At 43.7% G+C, this 8,356-nt stretch overlaps 1 protein-coding gene across 17 annotated transcripts in view; it reads right to left on the reverse strand.

Moving 5' to 3' along the window:
* The window catches only part of EPB41L3 (erythrocyte membrane protein band 4.1 like 3), a 131,206-nt gene extending 126,258 nt beyond the window's left edge, over positions 1-4,948 (reverse strand). For 8 of the 17 annotated variants that reach the window (XM_067547391.1, XM_067547401.1, XM_067547516.1 and 5 more), the window contains exon 1: positions 4,446-4,948. The gene's annotated coding sequence lies outside the window, so the exon portion shown is untranslated. Of the gene's footprint in view, positions 1-3,135; positions 3,290-4,445 lie in introns of those variants that run through there. The other 9 variants (XM_067547429.1, XM_067547444.1, XM_067547435.1 and 6 more) reach the window with 5 other exon arrangements.
* Between the last annotated feature and the right edge of the window lie 3,408 nt (positions 4,949-8,356).

Below are 8,356 nucleotides of genomic sequence, written 5' to 3' on the forward strand. Positions count from 1 at the left end.
CAGCCTCTTTCCTATTACACATCCAGGAGTCTCTCACTAGATAATTGAAGTACTAGGTCCATTACAAGGGTAAGAAATGGAAGCCCTGCTTAAGGAAATTTCATATCCTTTAATGACCCAAATATGGAACTTTCCATTGTATGAAAAAAATCCATATGATTCCTCTTAGTTACAAGCTTGAGGAATCAGAACTATAGCCAGACCCCTTGTTTCCAACATGTGATCATAAGAGTATATATTAAATATCACATTTCAGAAATTAATCAATCACCACAAACTGAAAAAGAAAAAAAGGGGAGGTTAGAAGTTAATGGAACCTCATATTTTAAATGCTAGACAGTTTTTAGGGTTTATTTTTTTTAACCTAATCATATCTATAAAGTCTTTTAAAAAGTTTGCTACAGTAGTAATCTCTCAAATATTAAATACCCTTTTCTAAATCTAATTTCATTTAACATTCTTATCACATTATTCTCCATAGTTGTACGCTTTGTGCGTTCTGCAGCTTGTGTACCAGGTATAAACAATCCACCAAGAGACCTAACACACTCTAACATACCCTACTCAGCAACCCATTGCTCAATTCTCATCACACTTTTCACAGTTATGCTCATATTTATCTCCAATTGATTAAATTAAAGGGAGGTCAAAAGCCCTAACAGAACACACTGAAAATTCAAGCAAACACTTTTTCAGTAACGTTATATCTTGCCAGTATAAAATGTGATAAATAAGATCCTGAAACAAAATATATCACAACATTGTCATCTACATTTAAAGAACCAAATCCTGCAAACACACAAAATAAATTTACTTAAATGAGTAGCCCCACTGATTTAAATGGATTTACTCACTTAAATTAGTCACATGTGCTTGCAGAATTAGACCCATATTTGTATTTCAAAGGAAAAAAACTTCACGGTTTTAACAAGCAAGTACTTTGGAGTATGACTGTTGTCACTGTAGTAACAGATACTGCTGATATACCGTATCTTATGAAACAAATGTTCTATTGTAACATACTTTAAAAATTATTTCACAATTCCTCTCTGTCATATATCACCATTTACTGGTATATGAGAATCATGTGAATCAAGTTTAAATATTACCCACTATAAGAATACCCCATTTCATGATTTTTTTGTTAGTTAAATCAAACTCAATACTTAAAATACAAGGAAGACATTTTACATAATTTTTAAAAAAAGGAATACATTATTTCCCTACACCAAAACATATAATATACTTAGCAAAGAAATATTTGAATACATTTCCATATACCAAACTGATTGTGAATATTCACATTGTTTATAAAACAATGAAGCCCTCTAACAACAAAGTGCTCAAACAAACACCAGTTAGAGGGAATTTTTGTTCAGCAAAGGTAAATATTTAGGTTTCCACTACAGATAAAAACTTGCATCTCATCTTGTTTTATCTGTAAATATACACAAACTTTAGATTCACCTCTACTTGTCCCTCCCTTGGAAAAAAAAAAAAAACAGCTGAGCTGCAGTTCCTAAGACAAGGCTGCATCCATCTCATTCATTTAGTAGACAAAGTTAAAACAAAGATGGTTCAGACAGTCTGGTTTTCAGTGCCCCACCCTCATTTCCTTGAGCCAGAGTGATGTCACAAAACAAGGCAGCGCGGAATGACTTCACTGCTACAGTTCTCATTGCTTCTGGGCATGCACCCCCTCTCTTCTTCACGACAAAGACAAAGCCTTTAGACCACAGCAGCAAATAAAAGGCAAACTCATCACATTAGATGAGCTCTTATAATGTTCCTGACAAGTTTCCGATAATATTGGCTAACCCTTTAGAAGAAAAACATCACTTGCATCATTAAACATTACTTTAATAAGCAGACGCCACTGTAAAATGAATTAGGTGAAGGGAGATTCAATGCTGGCTGTATTAGTATGATTAAATAAAAATAAAGGTATGATATATTAAAATTATTTCACAATGTGTTTACGCTAATGTTCTCTGGTTCTAATCATTCACCATTGCAGTGAAACTGGACTGTAGCAGAACAGAAGCACAAGCACCCTTCCTGTTCTAATGGAATCATACAGAATAAACTTGCAGTTGCTCTTCCCTCTAATGCAGTGTTCCCTTTCCATCACTACATTATTCCTGACGTGCAAATTTCATCCTCACGTGAGTGGAGAGTTCCCATCCAAGGAGACTGATGTGACAATATGAAGGGAAAAAAATACTGATACAGCAAATTGTCATACAATTATTTTAACCAATTAACTGGCCCAGGAAGATCAGCTTTGCTTCTCATAGTCTATGTAAATGTTAACTTCCATATTTATAGAAGACAAGCTTATAATTAGCCACACTTGGTCAAGATTTACTAGATAACACAGATTTATACATAATGTTTTACGAATTTGCTTGGTTATTTTAAACAAACCACAATGCACTATATTAACTTAACCAAAGACTAACAGTAGATTAAGAGTGAAAAAAACTACTTTAATTCTAGATTATTAAACAGCAAATGGTTCACTGCATATGAGATAAGACTACTGTAGAGTTTCACCTTTGACATGTGATTCTTCAGTTCTTCTCCCTAAAAAGATTACAAGGCAAGTGAAATAAGTACTTTTGCTTGCTCCTACCTCAAAGTGATGGACAAGGTTCAGTTTATCAAGTGTGTTCCACCTTTGCCTCAAATATAAATAAGATTTAGGCACAGATTGGGAAGTTCTTATTCAGAGCAACGTTAGCCTTTTAGTACATTCTATTTCTTCAATAAAATGATGCTACAAGGAAAATAAAAACAAACTAAAGAAGACTGATTTACTGTCTTTAATTATTACAGAAATGTAAATTTTCAAGTTATTCTTTATCTAACAAAGTTAAAACAATTAAAACAAAACAAAAACCTCCCAGCTATCCCTTCTTTCTCCACATACTCTGTTCTCAGCTGTAATACAGAAGCTACTACCACGAGATTGACAGAGCCACTCCCTTGTCTATTTTTTTCAGTCAGACAAAATTCCCCTCATGATTCCTGTTAAACGGAGTAAAACCAAAAGAAAATGTATAATTCGGTAACTACACGTGAAAATACTGCAACTATATGACATCGACGACCCATCTGAACTTTGTAGCCCACCTGCTTTATCTTTGCTGTCTAAGTTGTGGTGAAGTACATGCACACATCTTTACAGTACACCTCAACCCAAGGCTACCAGGCTTCACCTCTGAAAACACAAAGATCCACGGTTTTAAAGTACTGAAATTACACGATTGCAAAACTTGTCTGACGCTTTCCCCCCACCCCGCACATCTGATTAATACCATCTGTTTCCCTCCATCTTCCCCTTTAGCTTGCAAGAACCTCTCTTCCGCAACTTCAGACGCCAGCCCAGTGTGCAGCCGAGAGAAACCTGAGGGGACCTTGGCACTGGAAATGTTAAAAACAGGAGAGGAGACAGCACCGCCACTGCAGAGGTCCAGAGCTCCAATTTACTACATAACCACACCCACCGCATTGCAGAAGCCACGGAGTTGGGGGCGGGAGGGGTGCGGGAAGATAACAACAAGCAGTAACTCCGCTGCCACAAGAAGACACACAGGAACAGCCTGACCGACTTAAAGGCGGGGGGCAGATGGACAGTTGACTCCTAACCCGCCCCACCCGCAAAAGCATCGCCCCCACCACTTTGGGCTTCACGAGATCCATGCACCCACCCGCGCCTTGCCAGCCCGCCAGGTGACCGATGCAGTTGCCACACCAATGCGCTGAGCGGGGGGGGGCGGATGAATGAATGGGAGCAGCTCTCCTCCCCAGCTGGGCGCTTTATGGAGCCCCATCACAAGAGCGCTCAGTCCATGCACCCCGCTTCCCCCGAGAGCCGCACTCTGGCTGCTGCCGCCTGCACGAAAGAGAAGTGTCCTACTCGGGGGGGGAAAGGACCGATGCGCCGTGTCTAAACACCCCCTCCCCCTCCCCCGGCCCAGCCGGCCCAGCCCGTGCTTTTCCCAGCGGGTCGATCCCGGGCCACCCACAGCAGCAAAGGCAGCGGCTGAGAACCCGCGCGGAGACCTCCCCTCCCCTCCCGCCGCCACCGCAGCGAAGACACGGGCCGTGCGCGAGCCGGGCCCCGGCCCTGCGGCTGGCCGGCGCGCCGCATCTCAGCAGCAGCCGGAGGGCAGGCGGGGTCAGGCGCTGTACCCGAGTGCCGGGGTGATTGACACCCGCGACTCTCCTGCACGCAGATCTCGCCCTAATCCCCCCGCACTCCCCGCCCGCCCAGCCACGGTCCACTTAAAAATGGCTCCTGGAAAGGCGCTTATTTAAAAAGTAAAGCACCCCTGGGTGGCGCAGAGCCCGAGGCCAGGAGCGGATCCACCCCCCCCCCGGCAGAGAAACCTGCAAGAGCGGCTCCGCCCCGGCACGCGAAGCGCGGGGGAATCGGCTACCTTGGCCAAAGCGGCGGAGCAGCAGCGAGCGGGAGAGCCTGGGTCGCTCTGGGTCTAGGTCTGGTTCTTCCAACACGTCAGAGAGGGACGTGGGGCGGCAGCCGCCACGCGTCAGCAGCAGCAGCTCAGCCCAGGACGAGCCCTCCAGCAAATCAGGAATGTGCAGACACACAGGCTCCTCCAAAAGCCCCTCACCCCGGAAAACGAGGGCGGTGGGCGGGAGGGAGCCCCGCCGGCTGTGGCGCCCAGCCCCCCCGCTCCATTTCATCGCCCTGCCCGCGTGGAGACAGACGAGCCGCGACGCCTCCCACCCGGCAGGGAACTGCCCGCTGCAGCCCCGTGTAAGCCGCGCGCCAGACACCCGGCCCCGTCACCTGTGCCCCGCTGGATCCAGCCCAAGCGTCGGCCCTTCCCAGGCAATTTGCAGAGAACAAGTGTAGCGGCTCCGCTATGCGCCTCCGGAGTTAAAAAGCACCGCACACACCCGCAGACTCAGCACCTGGGTCCCGCCATTTTTCCCTCCATCCAACCTTCACTGTGTCAAGAGAGATTTGAAGTAGCTGCTCCTGCCGCCCCTTAAAAACCTGGCCCCTGCTGCACTCCAGCTCAACAATTATGGCAACAAACTCAGCCCTGCTAGCTGGGCTCCTGCCAGATTTCGCCCATAAACCAGAAAGTGTAGCAAGAATAAAGAAATGGTAGCTTCTGCTTCTACTAGTCTACCCAAATCTCTAATTTAGAGTCTATATTCTGCTGGATCCGGCTAGGTTTTGGCTGCATTCCTCTCGTTTTGCCATCTAAATTCAGTACATATGCAGCTTCTCCTACACTAAAATAATCTGGATCCCATTTTATCAGTATGCAGATCTGGAATTTTGCAGCAACGTGCTTAGATGCACTGATGTCTGGATTTTTTTTTTTGTGGGAGTAGGAACAGCTAAACTTGTTCTGTGCTTAGACTGTGGAATTTCCAGGTAGGGACAAAAATTAGCTGGATCCAGGAAGCTCTGGGTGCCAGCTCTGAGTACTTGCAGTGTTGCTGTGTGGGGATGCAGTGCAGTGGGTGGATGTGATTGGGGGTTGCAGTAGGAGTAGCTAGGCTTGTTCTCCATTTAGGCAGTGGAATTTGAGGGGCTGACTGAGGCCCAAAACTGAGGATCCAGCCCTGACCTGAATCATGGCAGGGGGAGAGTTTCTTTTAATTAATAGTGTCTCTGGGACTTGCAAAAGAAAAAGGGTTCTGACAGCGTGCAACAGCCATCCAGATTCTCTGAGCTGGCAATCTCTATTGCTCTGTTTAATGTAGAACAATCAAAGAGCTCTCCCCTCCCCACCCATCCTGTGCAGAACTGCCATTGAGCTGATCTGACATACAGTAACATGCATAATACAGAGGGATGCTTCAAAGGGAAAATGTGTGTCATCAACTCAGAGAAGACATGCAGTTTAAACAGCAAGACTTATATACTATTCTCAGCTAGGAACTGAGGAAAATCATAGTGAATCACAGGGAAAAGTACGTGACAGCTAAAATATACATTAGAATTTATGAGATTTGATTTTTAAAAATTGTGAGAAAAAGGACTGAATCACTTTGAATCAAATCTTGAGTCTCTCAGATCTTGGGTATGGAGACTTGAGAAATATCAATCACTTAGATCATGCATAAGACACACTAGGTTAATTTTCTGCAGTTATTTCTGTTCTGCAGAAAAATGGTAACTATTTTTTACAGTAATGCCACTGCAACATCAGTATAAGTAACAATGTTGTCCATTGATAACACCCCCATAATCATGATTTACACCATCACCCATGGGAATAAATAGCATCTTCCATGTGCAAAGCTCAGAGGACTTTATGAACAGTGATGTAGCCTCACAACACTTATGGGAGGGTGAAATGGGTGCATTTTAGAAATGGGAAACCTTAGCAACAGAGAGGTTAAGTGGCCATGGACTTTGGATGTCAAATTTGAGATTATTGGGACTGAGTTTCAAAGCTTTTGAGCACCCACACACAACTCCAGTAGAAGAAAAAGGGTGCTTCACGTGACCAGTATCTCTGAAGATCAGCCCTGAGTCTCAAATCTTTGAACCCAAAAGCTAAACACCCCTCCCTCCGAAGCACTGGGCCATTCTTGAAAATGTTGAACTTTGTGATTTTTCCCTAGGTCATCACACAAAGGTTTCCACCAGAGCTGGCTGGAAAATAGAATTTCCTCCATTCCAAAAAAATCAAGATTTAGAAAAATATTTCATCCTGAACAGGGCCAGCCGGTCTACCTCCCTGTCTAGTGTCCCTTGAAAGTTTTGATGGAATAGCTATATTTCCACAGAACATTTCAATTGCATCAGCTCAGCATTTTCCCCACAGAAAACTGTTCTGTTAGGAAGTTTTCAATCAGCTCTAGTACCTATTCCCTTCCCACCCAGGCATGAATCATGAATAACTCCACTGTAATGATTGAAGTTACAGCAGGGTTCAATTATGAAAGAGGCGAATCAGACCCCAAGATCTAGCAGCAGTAGGAAGAGACCACAGATCACACCTCTGGAGACTGTCTTCAAATCTAGGTATGCAGTGTTGTTGTAGCTCTGTTGGTTCCAGGATATTAGAGAGACAAGTGGGGTGAGATAATATCTTTTATTGGACCAACTTCTGTTGGTGAGAGATAGGCTTTTGAGCTTACACAGAGCTTGTCTTCAGGTCCAGGTGATGCACTTCCACTGAAATGGTAGCACTACCGTCGCAATCTGAAAAGTAGTAGTGTGGATGCAGGAATGCCTGTGCACAGTGTGTATACCTGTGCACCCTGCTCAGCATATGTGGGCACTTGGCACAGATACAGGGTACACATGGTAGCAGTACACAAATGAGTACCCAGAAGCACCCAAGTGCAGATCTAGCCATAGAGTGTAACTGATCTTTGCTAAGGTCAACACAATCCTATCCTACTCTCCCCCATATCTGGATACCCCCCACAGGCTGCTTCTGTTTCACCACCTGAGATTCAAGCTTCTTGTCCTCACCTTCAAGGTGCTTCTTAAATCTGCCCTTCCCTACCTGTCTGCTTATCACAAACTTTTTCTCCTCTGCTCAGCCAAACACACCTGCCTCATCATCTTCCTACATAACTGTCACTATGCCTTCTATTACAAAGCTCCTTACTCATGGAGGCTCTGATTCAAGACAGCATTTAAGCATGTGCTCAACCCTCAAGCATATTTAAGTGCTGTGCTGAAAAGACATGCTATTCTGAATCTAGGGCAGAATTCCTTCCTGAAGTGATTAAAAAGGTCTCTACCATCTCCTACAACTTACCCCTAAGATCCATCTCTACCATGATGCCTATAAGAAAGTGGCCAGCATTAATTAGGCGAGGTCTAGGGGCAGATTGGACAGTTCATAATTCATCTCCATATAGTAATGAACATGTTTTATTCCAAACGCATATGTAAATAGAATTATATCTATTTGATCATCACTGTTTGTATATCCCTTTTCTTCTTTTAGAGTGCAAGTTCTTTAGAGTAGGGACTGCACCTTCATGTGTCTTTGTATAGCACCTAACACAAGGAGCCCTGGATCCTGATTGATGTTACTGAGCCCTAATGCACCAGGCAAAGCAAATAATAAATTACTGGAAATGCTAGTATTTCCTATAGCACAGAAAACAACATAATGCACATGCAGAACACATGCACAAAAATTACAATACTACAATGCTAATATTACTGTTTTGCTGCACAAAAGTGAGGAAATTCAAAGTTAAGGCTGAAATGTTTACAACTTACCTCATTGTATTGATGTGTATTAACAGTAGTGTGTGACAGCTTCCTTAAAAAAAGATAATACTTGGCCTTAGTGTCCTTTGGAAGTAAAATACTTGCATAAGCTAGTGGCTATTG

Source organism: Emydura macquarii, unplaced genomic scaffold, assembly GCF_026122565.2.
Source record: "Emydura macquarii macquarii isolate MOO-44397 ecotype Brisbane River unplaced genomic scaffold, CSIRO-AGI_Emac_v2 contig_212, whole genome shotgun sequence".
Classification (NCBI taxonomy): domain Eukaryota; kingdom Metazoa; phylum Chordata; order Testudines; family Chelidae; genus Emydura; species Emydura macquarii.